Raw genomic sequence first — 20966 nt, forward strand, 5'->3', positions numbered from 1 at the left:
AGGCACTTCCGGTCGGTCTAGGATTCCGAGTCTCGTTTCCTACCTCCTGCGCGTGCCTCACCTGGAAGCAGCCCCGAATTTCCTGAGCATCCATGTGGATGTCAACGGTGAATCACATAATCAGAATTCCATATGTGTGTGGACCCCAGTTAGGTTTTAAACTGAAAACAGAGAGGAAGCACAGACCATAATTATTGAACATGTTTAAAAAAAATTAAAAAAAGTAATACACGAACTACAGTTTTTAAAAAACCTAAGACAATGCCAAAATTAATAAAGGGTGGTAATCCCCCTTGTCCCTCTTTAGCCTCACTTCCTTGAGGTAAACAGTCAACTGCCGTTAGCTTGGAATTTTCATATATGATTTCTCACATATATTAGGAGATAGATGGATAGATAGGCATTAAGCTATTTTACAATTAGCTTCCCCCACCCCCATCACTTACATTAACGTTTTCATGTCATTTATCTCAGACATCTTTATGGGTCATGTTGGTCTAGCTCATTTAGTGGCTGTGTAATAGTACATCAAGCACCTGCCTCCCAATTTATTTGTCCAGGCCCCTATGTATTGACAGAGGTCTTCTTTCCTTCCTCCACCCCCTCCCCCAACAGTTGTCTGGATTTCTAGTAGTGTTGGATTGCCAAAAAGTATTGGGTTCCGAACAAATTTTTTGGCCAACCCAATAAATACAAAATCAATCAAAAAATCAGTTAAATTAGGTTTACTGGTACAAAAGAGTGTTATTATAAGTAGTTAGTCATTCATCAATTTTATTATGCCAACCAGAACGGAGGCATTTCATAGATTAAACTATGTTTTGTTTTAACAGGACCTCATTATTTTATCACAGCAGTAAGAAAGCATCTTGCATGCTACTGGAGGTTCCATGATGGGTTTTAACTCCAAAACTGCAGCTGTATAAATTTCTTTAGTTATTTTCCTCAATGTTGCCACCTGAAGGCATTAAATAAATTCAGGCTTCATCCCTTACTTTAACTTCTTCCAAATATCCAATAACTGTGTAATCATTAAGAGCACCAGCATGAAGAAAATTTGCCCCAAATTCTGATCACTTTCTCCAATATACCTCACGTGCAAAGCCCTCAGCACAACTTTCCTAAAAACTATATAGTGAGAAAAAATGCTCACCTTCTCTTGGGTTTTAAATATATTATTCTCTTCCATTTTTGATGCCCATCTGTAACAAGTAAACACAGTTACCATATGCTTAAATATCTCATTGACAGTTGATTAGGCTCTCTAACTGGTTTGTGTGATTTTTAAGCAGGTAAACTATAGGACTCAGGCCAATTTGAATTAGGGTCAAGTGAACAGCACACTGGACTTCCTTAGAGTTAAATAGCTAGGAGAAAGTCTGGCTCCCGCTTTTCTGTCTGGAGGAAGATTCCCCTGTAGCAGTATCTTGATGAGTGTCCTAGGACAGAAGGGATTATTTTTAACTTAGAATTGGGAATCTCTACTGAAAATATTTAAAATGCCACTCAGATTAGGGACAAGAAGAAACACTGATTACTCGGCTAGCAAAAACATTGAGGGTCACCTGAACCTGGAAACAGGCATATTGGGATACTGACTGTACTGTGTGTTTTATCATAAGTTCAAAAAGAAGAAGAAGGAGAAGGAAGAGAAAATATTTGGAGGATTGGTAGCAAAGAAAGTAAGGAACTAGCCAGCAGGTGAATAGACTCAAGTGTAAAAATATTTGTGTCCCATATGAATCTTCACTAACCCACCATGTGAGAGGTTTCAGTTAGAAGTGGGGAAGCTGATCTCCCCATGGATGTCAGCAACTGCTTATTCAGCTACTTCAGGATTTGGTCAAGGAACTTTTGAACATGGTAACCTTGACTACCATGATGGAAGATGTGCATAGACTGAAAAAAAAAAAAAAAAAAAGGCTTTCTTTCACTAAAGCTAATCCAGACATTGCCACTGTTGAGCTGCAACCACAGTATGGTGCAATATCCCAGTAGGAAGAGCCAGTCACCTAGGGTCAAATTGATTACATTGGACTCTCTATGAATCTGCCAGCCAATGCAAGAGGCACTGGAGGGGCAGGTTCAATCCCTGGGTGGGAAAGATCTCCTGGAGAAAGAAATGGCAACCCACTTCAGTATTCTTGCTGGGAAAATCCCAGGGACAGAGGAGCCTGGCGGGCTACATTCCATGGGGCCTCAAAAAGTCGGACACGACTGAGTAACTGAGCACATCCTCTATGACAGAGAAAACAAAATTTTACTTCAAAGCTTTCTGTGCCATGCTTCTGTCAGTACTGACTTGATGAAAGCCCTACTCATGCCAGCCCCAAATTAGTTGGGTATTAACACGAAATGATTTCCCCTCCAACCTCTATTTTTAATTGGGTATTTGTGAATCCTTTGTTGTCCTTTAGTGACAGTTCCCATAGCTTTCTGGCTAATTTTCTTTATTAAAGGTCTCATCCAAATTTGTTTCTAATTTAAAATTGCATTATCTATTGAATAAGTTTATAGAGCCATGGTTTCAAAGTACAAAAAGTACAAAAGAGACTACATTGAAACAGTTCCCTTTGATTTTTTCTCTTCTGTTGAGCTTGACAATGGTATCATTGTTCCACAGGAAAATGTTCTTGTTTATTTAAGATGAGAACTGAAGAACAAGGGTGGTATGTCATGATGTCTATAATTTACTATAAAATACTTCAGCAGAGAGAGAGTGTGCGAGAGAGAGCACAAATACGGCAAAATGAACACTTATAAATGTAGGTGAGTATATGGTGTTCATTATATAATCACACATAGACCTTTGGGAGTAACTATGTTTCAAAATTCAGATTTTTTAAGACTATTAAAAAAATCCCGGTTCAGTTCACCTTGAGATTTGTCTCAGATGAGCTTTACTGCCAAATTTATGGGGGGAAAAAGAGTTCAGAATTGTATGGATTTTAGAACTGTGGACGGAGAAGGCAATGGCAACCCACTCCAGTGTTCTTGCCTGGAAAATCCCATGGACAGCAGAGCCTGGTGGGCTGCCGTCTATGGGGTTGCACAGAGTCAGACACGACTGAAGTGACTTAGCAGCAGCAGCAGTAGAACTGTGGATAAGAGATCCTGGATATGTACTAGGGTCTCTATCTCATCTATTTAAACATTTTCAAATTTAAGAAATTTTTAATAAAAATTTTCATCTCACTCCTACCTCTAGTCACTGAATTTCACTCCCTAGAAACAGCCAAAGCTCTTGATTTCTTTTGTAGATTTTCAAAGATATTTTATACATATGGAAGCAATTATTTATTTATAATTTAACTCCATTATTTTATACAGATAGTAGGATATTATGCACACAGCTCCTCTGTTTGCTTGTTTAATTTTGGAGTTTTTCCCATAGGCATAGATCTCTTTGTTTTTGACAGTTGTATAATATTCTATCATATAGATTTATTTAGCCAGTTCTCTATTGATGAGCAATTAGATTATTTCCAAATATTTTCCATTTATAAATAATATTGTACTAAATATTTTTATTTTTTTATTTATTTTTTGACACTTGGTAACAATATTTTTTAATATCATTTTATCTACACAGTACTTTACTGTCCAACAGAATACTGAAAATATAGTCCAACATCCCAGTTTTAAGTGCAATAATCAGAACCACCATTGCATTTAGGAAGTGAGAGTGAAAGTGAAAAGTCACTCAGTTGTGTCTGACTCTTTGCGACCCCATGGACTGTAGCCCACCAGGCTCCTCCATCCATGGAATTTTCTAGGCAAGAGTACTGGAGTGGGTTGCCATTTCCTTCTCCATAAATATCTTTATATATACATCATTTTACACATATATGAATATATCTGTAGGATAAATTCCTAAAAGTAGAATTTCTGAATCAAAGAATATTCATTTATTATCGACTACTAAATTGCCTTCAAAAGTAGTTATGAAAATTTCCAGCTAACACTATCTGAAAGAGGTATCATGCCCAATCTTCATCAAACTTTTTGATTTTTGCCAATATACTAATCCCTTATGTTTTCTGGGATGCCAAGAAAGGCCTCCATTGTGCCAAGACTATAAAAGAAAATTCTCATGTGGTTTTTTCTAGGACCTTTAGGGCTTTATTTTTTTCCTATTTAAATTCTTGAACCACCTAGAAATTACTCAGTTGTAAAATATGAGATGTGGATTGCACTCTGTTTTTTTCCCTCAGATGTCTGTCTACCCAGACATCAGTTTTCATTCCAATCCAAAAGAAGGGCAACGGCAAAGAATGTTCAAACTACTGCACAATTGCACTCATTTCACATGCTAGCAAAGTAATGCTCAAAATTCTCCAAGCCAGGCTTCAACAATACATGAACCGTGAACTTCCTGATATTCAAGCTGGATTTGGAAAAGGCAGAGGAATCAGAGATCAAATTGCCAACATCCATTGGATCATCGGAAAAGCAAGAGAATTTCAGAAAAACATCTACTTCTGCTTTATCGATTATGCTAAAGCCTTTGACTATGTAGATCAAAACAAACTGTGGCAAATTCTTAAAGAGATGGGAATACCAGACCACCTCACCTGCTTCCTGAGAAATCTGTATGGAGGTCAAGAACCAATAGTTGGAACTGAACATGGAACAACAGACTGGTTCCAAATTGGGAAAGGAGTACATCAAGACTGTATATTGTCACCCCGCTCATTTAACATTGATGCAGAGTATATCATGTGAAATGCCAGGCTGGATGAACCACAAACTGGAATCAAGATTGCTGGGAGAAATATCAATAACCTCAGATATGCAGATGATACCACTCTTATGGCAGAAAGTGAAGAGGAACTAAAAAGCCTCTTGAAAGTGAAAGAGGAGAGTGAAAAAGCTGACATAAAACTCAACATTCAGAAAATGAAGATCATGGCATCCAGTCCCATCACTTCGTGGCCAATAGATGGGGAAACAATGGAAACAGTGAGAGACTTTATTTTTGCGGGCTCCAAAATCACTGCAGATGGTGACTGCATCAATGAAATTAAAAGATGCTTGCTCCTTGGAAGAAAAGCTATGACCAACCTAGACATATTAAAAAACAGAGACATTACTTTGCTGACAAAGGTCCATCTAGTCAAAGGTATGGTTTTTCCAGTAGTCATGTATGGATATGAGAGTTGGACTGTAAAGAAAGCTGAGCCCTGAAGAATTGATGCTTTTGAACTGTGGTGTTGGAGATGATTCTTGAGAGTCCCTTGGACTACAAGGAGATCCAACCAGTCCATCCTAAAGGAAATCAGTCCTGAATATTCATTGTAAGGACTGATGTTGAAGCTGAAACTCCAATATTTCGGCCACCTGATGGGAAGAACTGACTCACTGGAAAAGACCCTGGTGCTGGGAAAGATTGAAGGCAGGAGGAGAAGGGGATGACAGAGGATGAGATGGTTGGATGGTATCACGGCGTTGATAGACATGAGTTTGAGCAAACTCCAGAGTTGATGGACAGGGAAGTCTGGCGTGCTGCAGTCCATGGGGTCACACAGTCGGACACAACTAAGTGACTGAACTGAACTGATCTACCCAGATGTCCCAGTACCATTTATTGAGTGATCTGTCTTTTCTCCACTGACTTGAAATACCATTTTTATCAAATTCTTAAATATTTGTGCTTACTTCTGGATTTTCTATCCTGTTCATACTATGATGTTTTTTTCATTGAAGTTTGTTTTAAAACCCAAAAGGCTTGTTCTTCCTTGTTATTCTTTTCTGAATTTTCCTGGCTACTAATGCTTGTTTACTTTTCACACAAACTTTTGAAGGTATTTATCTAGTTTGAAAACAAAATTCTATGTTAATATTTATTGGCATTATAATAACACCTTAGACTAATGATAGATGAAAGCTGACATTTTGTCTTGGGATCCAGGATGAGCCCCCAAGATGATAGCTTATGATGAATGTTGCTGCTGGATTTGTGACCTTGGAAGAGGATTTAACTCTGCGGCCAAAGACAGTCTCTGTCACTCAGAGCTCTGGGTAGATTTTATTAAAGCAACAGGGATAGAGAAAGCTTCCAACAATAGGCACTGGAAGGGGGCAGGAGAGTACCCCCCTTGCCAGTTTTTGCAAGGCATCTTACATGCATTAGCGAGCTGTTGATCAAGGCTGACAGAGTTGCACCAGGTGTAGCTCTCTCCCACAACATACATATCTGCACAAGGGGAGTCCTCTGTGGGTGAGACACATTGTATAAGTCTTGAAGGAAAGCAGACTTCTTTTTTTTGGAAAACAGTCTTCTAAACAAGATACTTAGTTTCATTAATATAACTTAAGAAAAACTTTCCTACCAGTAAGATGTACTATTTTGTTGGGCAAGTAGCAGCTCAAGGTTGGAAATAAGTTACTTTCAGGCAGAACCCATTGTCCTTATAGCAACACGGAACTAAAGGCACCTGCTAAGTGGTTATAGCCAGAGCAAAGGAATGCAGGGGGAAAAAAGTTTGGCCACTTGCCAGTTTGTCTCCTCCTGGGGCTTGGGGACCACTGGCCTCCCTAGGCGGACCTGCCTAGGCATTAATCCTTTCACTAACATGTAGAGAAAATGGATATGACTTTCTCTTCATATCTGGCTTCAGTAAACAAGATTTAAAGTTTTCTTATTATTGACCTGATATTTTCCTCTTAAATTTATTTCTCAACAAAACAAAAAGACAACCTACTGAATGAGAGAAAACATTTGCATATGACGTGATTGATAACTGGTCAGTGCCCAAACATATAAGGAGCTCATTTAACTCAAAGCAGAACTAAAGAAACCAGAAAACCCAACCTGATTGAAAATGAGCAGGAGACCAGAAGAGACATTTTTGCAAAGAAGACAAACAGATGGTCAACAGGCACCTGAGAAGATGCTCAACCTTGCTAATCATCAAGGAATTGTTAATGAAAACCACAATGAGATATCTTACACCTGTCAGAATGTTTATCCTCAAAAAGTGTATAAATAACAAATGTTGGAGAAAATATGGAGGAAAGGAACCCTTTTCACAGTTGGTGGGAATGTAAATTGGTGAAGCCACTGTGAAAAACAATATGGAGGTGCCTCAAAAACTAAAAATAGAACTACCATGGTGGTGGTGGTTTAGTCACCAAGTCGTGTCTGACTCTTGTGACCCCATGGATTGTAGCCTGCCAGGCTCCTCTGTCCGTGGGATTCTCCAGGCAAGAATATTGGAGTGGGTTGCCATTTCTTCCTACAAGAACTACCATATGATCCAGAAATTCCATTCCTAGATATATACCCAAATAAAATAAAAACACTAATTGAAAAACATACATGCACACAAATGTTCATAGCAGCATTATTTATAGTAGTCAAGAAGTAGAAGCAGCCTAAATGTCAATTAACAGGTGAATGAATAAAGAAGATGTGATATATATACACATTGGGATATTATTTAGCCATAAAAAGAATGAAATTCTGCTATTTCAAAAATATGGATGGACCTAGATTGCTACTATGCTTAGTGAAATAAGTTAGACAGAGAAAAATAAATACTTTATATTATCATTTATATATAGAAACTTAAAAGGAAACCAAATGAATAAATGTAACAAAATAGAAAAAATTTATTTCTCTGTTTTATCTTTTTTGTTGCTATTGAAAACAGATCTTTCCTTTCATTCTGTGTGTGTGAAGGCAATTGATTCCTCTTGTTTATTTTTATAAGTGTATTTAGTTTTATAAACAAATCCTTGGATACCTTCATATAATTTTAACTCTTTTCTAACTTATTTCTCATTAAATGCGTTGTCTAGTTCCTGCAGAGCAATATAAAATAATAGTAATCAGAATGGACATTTTTCGAACATGTTGCTAACTTCAAAGAGAAGGCATAAGATGTTTCCTCTGAAAGCAGGATGGTGTTGATGTAAGTTAGATATGTTTATCACGGTTAAGTAAGGAAATATCTATTCTTTTATTTAAATGTTTAATCTATCAAAATGGATGTTAACATAATAAAATGCCTTTTCCATATTTACTAAATGTAGATGTTTCTCGTGATATATGCTAATATGGTGAATTGTATTTAAAAGCTTTAAAATTTTAAACAATTTTAATGCTCTTCTCCATCTTGCCATAGAAAATTTTTTACTCCTCTAATGTGCTGCTGGATTCTGTTTACTCTGATTTTATTTAGGGTTCAGCATAAATAAAAATATGTGGTTTTCTTTTTTAATGAATTGATTTTTGGTTGCACTGGGTCTTGTCTCTGCTCAGTAGTTGTGGTCCACAGGGCCTTTGCTCTTTGGCTTGAGGAATCTTCCCAAGACTATGTCCCCACATTGGCAGGTGGATTCTTATCCACTGCACCACCAGGGAAGAACTAGGTGGGTTTTCTTATTGGTAATCAATTTTAGTTTAAAGATCATTATTTGTTCCCCACCCCCATCCAAGATCAAATATTCTCTTCTTTTTCTATATTCTAACAGTTTTAAATGCATTAGTATCTGTTCTATAACTAGTTTATTAAAATTCATCTGTGAAACTTATGTCTGATATTTTTTCAGGGTAGTTTGTTGACAACTTTATGTCTTCAATTGTAACTGGTCTGTTCGGATTTTTCATTTCTTCTAGGGTCATTTTCGTATGTTATATTTTCTAGAAATACACATATCCAGGTTCTTAAAATTACTCTGCATAGCGTTGATTAGGGTAGTATCTTTTAGTTTTTCCTGAATTTTAAATTATGAACATTTCTTCCACACTGGGCTGTGCCCTGCGACCAAGACAGTTGCAGGAACTCTCACCAAAGAGAACGCGAACCTTTGGACTGAATGAAACTGGAGCGGAAGGGGCAACGCATCTCCTCTAGACTCACACCGTTTCAACGCACGCGCCATTCTAGCCAGGTTATTTGAAGGTCTGTGGGAGAGAGAAGAATGAGAGAAGAACCCAAAGAACTGGAGCAAATAAGGGGGGCTGAGAGAGCAGAAGGCGCAGGTCGGGGGATTCCTCCAAGACAGTGGAAGTGCAGGAGCCGCAGCCAAGGCTGCCAGTCCATTTCACTTAAACATCACCGCAACCACCACCAGATAACTGTCCTACTGTGTAACGGTTAGCGTTCTGGGCTTTGAATCTGACGATCGGAGTTCATATCCTTCATATCATATCAAGCGACCCTTGGGTCCAGTTTAGCTTTGCCTCTCGGGTAAGCGACTAGGAGGAGCTCATTTCTGCCCGCACACCCCCCCCCCCCCCCTGCTTTTTTTTCTCCCCCTTTTTGAGTAACACCCCTTTCCGACGTAATGATATGTTTAGCTTCAAGGAGAGAGTTATATTTCAAAGCGAAGGAGTTCTCCAGTCATCATTTAATGCCCCTTTCTGTGATTCCCAAGTGGCCCGAGCCCTGGAGAAGTCAGAAACGGGCATTTTCTCTTGGAAGTTTACAAACTCCTGGGGAGCCGGTGGAAAGGGAAGGAGAGTGCGATTTCCTGAGATGAAGACGGTCTCTGGCCTCAGAATCGTCAAGAACCCTCCTCGCCGTCCGCCGTGCCCCGAAGGCTGCTCACGGATGTGCAACCACTATCTAGGTTTTCCACACTTGTATAAAAAAAATTGCTCATTCTCTATCTGAAATTCACATATAGCTGGGCGTTGTGTTTCATCTGGCACCCCACCGCCGACCTCCAGCGGGGGGCGCTTTCTTCGCCGCGGGGCATCTGCGGGAAGCGACCTCCCTGCTCACTGGAATCATTCTCGAGAGGTGGCCTTCTCTTCCGCTTTCCTTACCGACCACCACCCCAACCCTAGCCTGGAAAGGCCTCAAAGCGGCAGCAAGCAGAGAAGGCGGGAGCGCAAGTTCCTCCCCCTCTGCGGCCGTTTTCCCGCGCCTCCTCTTAGGCTCTTCGGACTGGGGTTAAAAGGAAATCTCGGCCTGCTTCCTCTCCGAAGTCTCCTGAAAGTCCACAGTCAAAGCAACCTCCCCTGAAAGAGTAAAGCCTGTCTAGATGGAAAGGAAGAAAACCTACTCTGATTGAAAAAGAACAACAAAAAAGGGGGGATGGTTGCTGTTATCAGGCTGGGAGGAAAGATACAGGTAATGCCAGCTGCAAAGTAAACAGGAATCAATGTTTTCCCCAAGATCAAGCAGCAACTGTAAAAAGCCACCACGGTCCGCCTTTTGAGTGATTACTGCCTTCTTAAGATGTCCCAGACCTACTCGGCTACGTCCCATCTATTACTGGAATACCTAAAAGCACCCTCTTTTCAAGACTATACCTAATCCCCAGTTAATCCGTGCTTCTTCTAATCCCTTCTCAGAAACAGCTATCCACCCAGACTGGCTTCTCGCTCCCCGTAGAGCCTCTTTAGAGTCATTTAAAGTAACTAGGTTCTTAATAAAGGCGGTTTTCTCTCATTTCTCTTGTTGAGCGGTCTTTCCCGGAGTATCCCGTCGCTGTATTAATTCATTACACTGATTTTGTCAGGTTTGTTCCTGGTGGTCTTTGGCCGGTGTCTTTAACACCACCTTAGCTTGCTCTGTGAGTCCTAGCTGTGTGTGTAGAGGAGGGGTTAGAACAATTAATCCTGGCAGAGCAGGGAAAAAATCAGGACAGACACTCATGTTGATGCTGGAATGACAGGAGAAATGTGGGTCTTGGGGGAAAAAAGATTTTACCAAGGAGGACAGCAACTAGGATAACCATGTTTTAAAACAAAATAGGATAAAACTAGAGTTTCAAACTTTAGCATTTATCAGAATTACCCCAGAGTTTGTTCAGGCACAAATTGTTGGGCCCCAGTCCTGGAGTTTGTATTTCTAACAAGTTTCCAGGTGATGATGATGCTGGTGTTGCTTGGGAGAAACACACTTTTGAGAACTGCTGAACTAGAGTAATCTCTTGGATTGCACAGGAGCTAATCCAGTGATCCAATATGAGACTTCTGATTTAGACATTTAAAATTGTCATTCTAACAAAAGAATCAAATGAGTTCCACCCTACAACCACAGAAGGCTCAATTTCACCAGTCCCTAAAATCCATTAAATCTTTAATCACTCAAATTTATAAACTGCCACTGGATATCCAGAAAATCTGTAATAAACAAAAGCCACCAAGCTTATGAGAAATCAGGACTCCTATTTCCTTCTCACTGCAGGTGCTTGTGCTTCCATTTAGATGATCTGTGACAATGCTAGTTGAAATAAAAATTTCTCTTATAGGGCTGCAGAAGCAGATGTGGTTTGGTCTCCTTTCTACTTATTTGGTTGGGGGGCTTCCCAGGTCAGGCTAGTGGTAAAGAACCTGCTTCCCAATGCAGGAAATGTAAGAGATGCGTTCCCCGTCCCCATGTTGGCAAGATCCCCTGGAGGAGGACATGGCAATCCACTCCAGTATTCTTGCCTTGAGAATCCCATGGATAGAGGAGCCTGACAGGCTACAGTGCATAGGGTCACACAGAATCAGACATAACTGAAGTGACTTAGCAGGCACACATGCATAAATTAATATAATCCCTATGGAGGAAATTGGAAAATATCTTACAAATGACTACACCCTAGAACACAGCTTATCTCCTAGACATTTATATTATAGCTACAGACACACATGCAAAATGGTGTATATATTTAGATGCAGATATATTTACCTTTTAAAATAAGTAGCATTATATACATTGTCTTGCACTAGGCTCTTTTTCATTGAACATTATATTTTGGATACACACACCCATGTGTTCAAAGCAGCAGTATTCACAATAGCCAAGACGTGGAAACAACTTAAATGTCCATCAGCAGATGCATTGCTAAAGATGTGGTACACGTATACAATGGAATACTACTCAGCCATAAAAAGAATAATGCCATTGGACCAACATAGATGGAACTAGAGATTATCATAAGTGAAGTAAGTCAGAAACAGAAAGACAAATGCTATATGACATCACTCACATGTGGACTCTAAAATATACAAATGAATTCATTTACAAAATAGAAATGGACTCAAAGACATAGAGAACAGACTTGTGGTTGCCAAGAGCAGGGGATTGGGGAGGGAAGGATTGGGAGTTTGGGGTTAGCAGAGGCAAACTATTATATATAGAATGGTTAACAGCAAAGTCCTACCATACAGCACAGGGAACTATATTGTGATACACCATAATGGAAAAGAATATATGAATAAAAAGAATATATATATGTAACTGTATCACTTTGCCATACAGTAGAAATTAATACCAGAGAAGGCAGTGGCACCCCACTCCAGTACTCTTGCCTGGAAAATCCCATGGATGGAGGAGCCTGGTGGGCTGCCGTCTATGGGGTCACACAGAGTTGGACACGACTGATGTGACTTAGCAGCAGCAGCAGCAGCAGAAATTAACACACCATTGTAAATTAACTATACTTCAATAAAAGTGTATCTTGGAGAGCTTAACACTATACATGCATACTGTGTTTCTGGACTGACACATCAGGGCCAATAGTGTCCTACTGGTGGGAAGGGTAATTGGCAACAAAACTTTGCTGTATAGATTTTTATAGTTTTTGAATCATATGAACATAGTACTTACTCCAAAATGGCAATAAATAAAATAAGTAATAAAATGAAAAAATACATTATATTCTGACCTCCCAAAGTCTGTCAAGATGGAAGTCACAGGTAGAAACTGCATGTTACTTTGGGTGGGGAGTGCATCACGGGGCATGCGGGGATCTTAGTGCTTTGACCAGGGATCAAACCTGTGCCCTCTGCAGTGGAAGTGAAGAGTCTTAACTGCTGGGCTGACAGGGAAGTCCCAGATTTTTATTACCTTTTCTCGGGGAGAAATAGTTAGCTTTAACTGAGAATATTGTAGTGTGTACTTTTTAGTTCTGTCATATCTCTAACAGATACATATTCTTCCTTGTCAATGATAGGGATCCTTAGAAATGGTTGCTTTTAAAGTTAAAAGATAATAGACAAAAATTCCCTAAAGATAAAATTAACCTGATAGTGCCTTAAATAATTCATAATTTTGTGTACACTTCTCTATAAACAACTTTATAAGCTCCTCTAAATTTATTAGGCAATGTTTTTCTATGGTCTTCAATTAATTCTCCAGTGATTTCCTCAGTGGAAAATCTCTAAGCAAAACTTGGAATGAAAATTTCACAGGAGAATGAAACACTAATCAAATGTATCATTTAACAAAGTTCACAGCCATGACAAAATGCTACTAAGGAAGTCGGGAACAGGGTGGGGGGTGGGGGGTGGAAGAGAAGGAATTAATTCACGTCAGTCAACTGAGTGAGTAACGAATTACCTCTTACAAAATGAGTAACCACCCCTCACAAACTCAACCAGTCGACGAGGATGGGATTCGAACCCACGCGTGCAGAGCACAATGGATTAGCAGTCCATCGCCTTAACCACTCGGCCACCTCGTCGCATGTAAGTCTTACTTCTTCAACGTCTTCTGGCAGGCGTTCTATAGTAATGCATCTAATCGTTCTGTTTCCGGCTTAATCGTCACAACCACAGTGTGAGTTAGGTGTCTTAAAGTAAACTTCACAACGGACAATAATTGACGGACAATGCTTGGAGTGGTGAAGTTACTTGGCAAATACCTGATAACAGGTGAAACCAAGCATAATACACGTTGTTGGACACAGGCAAACATTGTCTTGCCAACTCAGCTCTGCGGCCCCGGGAAACACTCACCAGACTTTCAAAGTGTCCCTCGACCGCTGCATTTCTCATTGAAGGGACCGATTTCCCCACCTCTTGATCAGAACTGCCAGGATTCCCGTTTTCTACGTGGTACCAGAATCCCGATTCCTTTCTATTTACTTTTGTGATATGCTCGCCAGCCAGGAGATGCCCTCATTTGTCTTTTGTTTTCCTCTCTTGGCATTGAACAGTCTGAAAAATCAGCAACGCAGGAGAATGTGTTTTGGAAAAAAAAAAAAAGTAGAAAAGAGCGAGAGTCCTAATGGGAACTCGCTTGCATCGTAGCACAAGATTGGTTTAGCCCGACTCCTATCAACCAACGGTGGGGTGGGTAAATAATCCCAGATGCGGGAGTCAAGGTGCTCCTGGTTATGGCTCTTTCCTGAGCCCCACTGTGCGGACCCGATTGAGTAACCCCTAACATCCCTTCTGGCTCTGACAACCTCTGGGATAAAATTACCATCAAGAAACCTTTTCCACTCACAAGAGTTTGTGTCCTTTTAAAGGTGGCTTAACGGTAAAGAATTTGCCCGCAATGCGGGAGATGCAGGTTCGAATCCTGGGTCAGGAAGATGTCCTGGAGAATGAAATGGCAAACCCACTCTTGCCTGAGAAATCCCACCGATAGAGGAGCGTGGCAGGGTACAGGCCTCGGGGTCTCAAAAGTCAGACACTAAACAACGAAAAACAAAAATGTAGTGCAGAAGGTTGAAATGTTCTTTTCTACCAAAAATGTTGGTCCCTTTTTCCTCTCTATGAAATCTCTTAGCTCAGCCCTTAACTTTGTTGGGAGGGATTCCTATCTCAACTCATTCACCGAATTTCAAAATACCTTTGATTAGCACGAAACCCTTAGAGGTACTTCATCTAAAATACCGAATAAAACCATCTTATTTGTTCCTTTGAATGGGGCGAGTAAATTGTTACCCTTTGCGTCATCGTCATCGGCTACCACTCACACCTACCTCTCAGAGACTCAAAGGCAACCTCATTTCACACCAGTGACTTCAGAACTATTCCTAGTGAAAGCTCGGGGGTGGGGGTGGGGGTGGGGGTGGGGATGGGGATGGGGGTGGATTTCTGCTGTTAACTAAGAGTTTCACTGAAGTTTAACTTATACCACTCTCCCTACAGCAACAGGTCAAGGAACGTATTTGTTTTGGTCTTATTACACCAATGTCAGTGTAAGTAAACAATAACGATTGTTAATAAATTTAATACCAAATCTAAGCATTAGAATTAAGGTACCTAGAAAGCATATTTTCAATTAATTAAAACTTTTGGGTTGATAATCTTAGTTTTTTTAACCATAAAGTTATAGTGAGTATTACATTAGTGAAACATCAAATTAGTTAACATTAAATTAGTTAACATCAGTGAAATGCTTAGAAACTTGTCTTACAAATAGCTATTGCTGTGTAAATCATTTGATATTATGGTAGTTGTAATGCTAGCAAAGTAAATAATAAACTAATAATTAATTACATTAAATTGTATTCAAGTAGAAAAGAAAACCCAGTGGGGGGAAAAAACCCCAAAACATTCATGATGGAATTCCTTGGCAGTCCAGTGCAGAAAACAAAATGATCATTGTAAGAAAATTAACACACTGATGAAAATAAAATAGGATGAAGCAAAAAAAAAAAATCTGAAGAAACCATCTTCCCCCTACTAGACATGTCCATAAATAAATGAGCAGAGCATAAATTTAAAAATTCTATCTCCTTTATGTATTGAAGTCTTGATGGATAAACTTACATTATACCTGGATTTTCTTTAAAATACAGGAGGAAAAGGTTGGGAAATACATATATGTAAATACATATATATTTAGAGAGAGAGATTGGCAAAAATACTAATTTTTACAGTTTGGTGATGAACACATTAGACTATGTTATATTATTTTCTTTGTGTTTTTAAATAATAAAAGTATTAAAATAATTTTAATAATAATTAATAATAATAGTTATAATATATAACTATATATAAAATATATAACCATAATAAAAGTTATAATATATTTAACTTCACTTTATTGAATAAGCAAGGAAGAATTAATGCAAAGTCAGAGTCAGTCAGTTCAGTCGCTCAGTCGTGTCCGACTCTTTGCAACCCCATGGACTGCAGCACGCCAGGCTTCCCTGTTCATCACCAACTCCCGGAGCTTGCTCAAACTCATGTCCATCAAGTCGGTGATGCCATTCAACGATGCCATCAAGGATGACCATGCCATCCAACCGTCAGGGAGCGTATAAGTAAATAAGCAAAGACACATATAACTGTGTTGACAAGAAAAGCTGAGGTAGGGTTTAATACCCTATTTGTAGGAAATTCCTTATCCACAATTTAAAGGCATGTAGGTAAAAGTGCGAAATTGAAAAACATCTGCGATCCACAGGCTGACAGTTCCGTGAGAAGTTCTCACCCGCCCGCAATCCCCAAACCTTTCCATCCAACGACAGTGTAGACTCCTCGCCAGCAACAACCCCCGCCCCCTCCCCGCCTCACCCTCCAACCCGCGCTCTAAGCTTCAGCTTTTACTTTATTCCCTGGAAGTGCAGACGGTCGGTCGTGGAGCACAAGTTGGTGGCATTAAACCTGTCATGCTTCTTATTGGGGGAGGTGGGGACCTCTCTCTAGGTTTAAAAAATTTTGGTTTCCACCTTCTAGTCTTTATAGCTGGGTAATGATAATAATGGCAAACTCCTACACAGCTCCTTCTCTGCGGAGCACTAGCCTAAGTGCTTTACGCGCATTATTAAATAAGAGAATTCCTAGCAGATGCAAAGTTGTAAATAGAATTTATAAACAAGTCTTACTGTACAGCACAGGGAACTATATTCAATATCCTGTGATATACCATAATAGAAAAGAATATATGTGTGTGTGTAACTGCATTACTTGGCGGTACAGCAGAAATTAATGCAACGTGGTAAATCAACCGTGAAAGTGAAAATCACTCAGTCGTGTTCCACTCTTTGCGACCCCATGGACTATACAGTTCATGGAATTCTCCAGGCCAGAATACTGGAGTGGGTAGCCTTTCCCTTCTCCAGGGGATCTTCCCAACCCAGGGATCGAACCCACGTCTCCCGCATTGCAGGCGGATTCTTTGCCAGCTAAGCCACTATCAACATTACTTCAGTAAAATAAATTTTAAAAAAATTAAGGTAATCCCAGCACCGCCCTTGAAGATGGGTGCCTGCCCAGGGTCCCACGCAGAGTTGCCCGGCTGCGGTTTAAACTGAGCACTCTTGTCTCCACAGCCCAATGCTGTTACCTCTCACGCAGTATTTCAAACGAGAAGGTTGCAAATTATTTCTCGCTAAGATCCAGTGGAGACGCGATCAAGTTTCATTGACTGGTTTGTTTTAGGCTTGACAAGCAAGGGAGAAGGAGAAACCAGTGGTGTAAAAAGTCTTAAAAAGAAACAGAACGCTGGGAAAATCAGAAGCCATTCTTAGGACCTAAATTGCCAAATACCAAACCAAAAGATGGGAAACAAAATCTGCTCAGTGCGCAGGTGAAGGCTTCCCTCGATTTTTCTGGAGGGTTTTGACAGATGTTGCTCTGGACTTCGGTTCTCTAGATGGGGAAAGCTGTGATTATAACTAGTTCTATGACGCGCTTCTCTTGGCTCTTCTATCCCTGATCACAATCCCCACGTCCATTCAAATCAGCTGCTCAGAGTTGAACCTTTCCCATCTGAAAGAGAATCTTAGCTAATGTTTCAAAACTGCCCTCTCTGCATCCTGGAGGAATCAGGGGACCAGGTACTGTTCACCTTCTCCGAGAATTATGTGTCCCCAGGCGCACGGAGAAGAAAAGGCAAGGTGGATAATGTGAATTGTAGGAAATTTAGGCTGTGGTAAGACGGTTGCAACCTTTTCTGCTCCCGCTGGGATGCTTGCTTGAGTTTCTGAAATAGAAATTCCAGGAAAGCAGCCTCTCTTTGGATGTATACCCTCCCTTTCTGTCAGTAGGTAAACAAGCCACATAAACAAGGTGTTAGACAATACTGGGATGACAAACTCAAAGTTGGGGTATTAGGGTGGATAATAACAGGAAGAGGTTCCAACATATTCCCATGTTAACATCTGGATCCTAGCAGGGTCATAATTTTCACCCACCCAAGTAGCTTTCAGACATTCCCAAGGCCACAGACCTTTCTTTCAGATTGCCCCCCTCCTGTTTCCAGACCAGATATTGGGAAAATCTGGTGGGGAGTGTGGCTGACTTTTTCTCTTATCAGGGAATGCTAAGGAGCTGGATGCAGAGAGTTTCGTGGAAACTGGTCTAGTGCTGGAACACTGCCTGGGTATTGCTTGGACCTTGAGATTAAGACCCCTATCTCTCTGCCAAGGGAGACCTTCTTTGTGGTTGAAGGCATTGCTTTCCTAGAGTCTCTAATGAATCAATGCTCTGATGAATCAATCTTTTTAAAAAAGATTATTTTAATAATTGAAGTACAGTTGATGTACAATATTGTTACAGGTGTATGATACAGCAATTTAAAAGTTTTAAAGGTTAAACTCCATTTATAGCTACTATAAGATATTGACTATATTCTGTGTTGTACAATATATCCTTGTAACTTATTTTATACACGATAGTTGTACCTCTTAAGCCTCTATCCCTACATTACCCCTTCCCTCTCCCCACTGGTAACAGCTAGTTTGTTCTCTATTTCTGTGTTCCTTTTATTATATTCATTACTTTTTTAGATTTCACCATGTAAGTAATATCATACAGTCTTTCTCTGATTTCTTAATATCCTTCAGGTCCATGTTGCTGCAAGCATGTATTTGTTGATGGATACTTAGGTTGCTTTCATATCTGAGCAACTGTAAATATGAACATTGGGGTGCATGTTATTTTTTTGACTTAGTGTTTTAACGTTTTTCAGGTATATATGCAGGAGTGGAATTGCTGGGTCATATGGTAGCCTTGCTTTCTCAGAGTCTCTGATGAATCAATACAGTACTTGTTTTCTTCCCTACAGTTATTTTTAAAACAAATTACAAACATTCCTGAAATTCTATCTTTAACATCACTTTAAAGAGAATATAAGCTCACGTTTCAAGGGTTAAAAAACAGAATCCCCCTCAAATTCTTTTTTCCATTTTCTGGAAGTGACTAGTGATCCTTATTGAGGGTCTTCAGAATCCCTTACAAGATTTTACTGTCCGTGGGTCAGGCTGTGCCTATCAAGGGTTTGTATTGGTTGATAACCCAGTGCTGAAGGCTGGGAACCATCATTTTCACTGAGGTAAGAAGCCCTTTTGAGAAGCTACTTTAGATTTTGACACTGTACTACACAATTCAAAGAAATATGGAGATTCAATGCAATTCCTACCAAAATTCCAATGATATTTTTCACAGAAATAGAACAAACAATCCTAAAATTCATATGGAACCAACCAAAATAGACCCCCAATAGCCAAAGTGATGTTGAGAAAGAAGAGTGAAGCTGGAAGCATCACACTTTCTGATTTTAAACTATATTATAAAACCATAATAATCAAAACAGTATGTTATTTGCATATAACAGACATACAGATCAATGGAACAGAGTCCAAAAATAAACCCATGCATATATGGTCAATTTATTTACAACAAAGGAACCAAGAATATACAATGGGGAAAGGACAGTCCCTTCAATAAACAGCGTTAAGGAAACTGGAACACAAGCAAAAGAATGAAACTGGGCCACTCTCTTACATCATACACAAAAACTGTCAAAATGGATTAAAGAGTTGAACATAAGACCTGAAACAAAACTTCTAGAAGAAAACATAAAACTTTTAGAAGAAAACATGAAGGGTAATCTACTTGATATTGGTCTTGGTGATGAAAAATGCCAAAAAAAAAAAAAAAAGTCAGACCACATTACATTAAAAAAGCTTCTGCTCAGCAAAGAAAGCCATCAACAAAATGAAAAGACAACCAACCTACAAAATGGGAGAAAATACCACATGGCTGATGGGGGAGTTAGTATTCAAAAGTATAAAGACCTTATACAACTTGACAGAAAAAAAAAAAAAAACAATTAAAAAAACGGGCAGAGGATCTGAATAGACATTTTTGCAAAGAAGACATACGGATGGCTGATAGGTAACATGAAAAGGTGCTCTGTATCACCAATTATTAGGAAATTGCAAATTAAAACCAAAATGATATCACCTCAAACCTGTTTGAATGGTAATTACCAAAAGGCAAGAAATAAATGTTGGTGAGGATGTGGTGAAAAGAGAGTGCTTGTACACTGCTGGTGGGAATGTAAATAGGTACTGTCACTATGGGAAACAGTATGGAGATTCATTAACATGATCCAGCAAGTCTACTCCTTGGTATTTACCCAAATGAACAAAAACACTAACTCAAAGATACCTGTACACCCCTGTTCACTGCAGCATTACTTACAATAACCAACACATGAAACCAACCTAAGTGCCCATCGACAGATAAATGGATAAAGAAAATGTGGGTGTGTAATAGAGTTCAGCCAAGAGGAAACCTTGCCATTTGCAACTTGAGGATATTATGCTGAGTGAAGTGTCAGAGAAAGACAAATACCATATGACCTCACTTATACATGCAATCTAAAACAACAGGAAAAAAATAAAATTCACAGAGAACAGGTAGGTGGTTGCCAGAGTTGGGGGAGAGGGTAAGGGTGAAATGGGTGAATAAAGGTACAATCTTCCAGTTGTAAAGTCATTGGTATGTAATATACAACATGGTGACTATAGTTAATACCATATTGCATACTTGAAAGTTGCTAAGAGGGTTTTTTTTTTTTTTCCTGTTTGCACTGTAGATATTCCCAGCAAAGTGAAAGTGAAGTCGCTCAGTCGTGTCTGACCCTTTGTGACCCCATGGACTGTAGCCCGCCAGGCTTCTCCATCCATGGGATTCTCCAGGCAAGAATACTGGGGTGGGTTGCCATTTCCTTCTCCAAAGAGGGTTGATCTTAACTGTTCTCATCAAAAGAAGAAAATTTTGTTACCTGTGTTGATGGATATTGACTAGACATTTTTCTGGTGATTATTTCATAATACATATGAATATTGAATCATTTTGTTGTAGATCTGAATATGCAAATTACATCTAAAAAAAGTGTTGGGACTAGTGAGTCACACCTGACTTGGGCTTCAAAGACTGACACAATATTTAATAACTCTTAATGCTCCATATTTGCCATTTAAGAAAACACTGTATTTATATGGATAGGCTGGAGCCTGAAGAGAGTTAAATATCATTGGCCTAA

The 20966-nt window shown here is 39.4% G+C and overlaps 1 non-coding gene across 1 annotated transcript; it reads right to left on the bottom strand.

Moving 5' to 3' along the window:
- Positions 1–13331: 13331 nt before the first annotated feature.
- Positions 13332–13413, bottom strand: TRNAS-GCU. Its single transcript has one exon. It is a non-coding gene; the product is annotated as a tRNA-Ser (tRNA).
- Between the last annotated feature and the right edge of the window lie 7553 nt (positions 13414–20966).

Source organism: Cervus elaphus, chromosome 7 (assembly GCF_910594005.1).
Source record: "Cervus elaphus chromosome 7, mCerEla1.1, whole genome shotgun sequence".
NCBI lineage: Eukaryota > Metazoa > Chordata > Mammalia > Artiodactyla > Cervidae > Cervus > Cervus elaphus.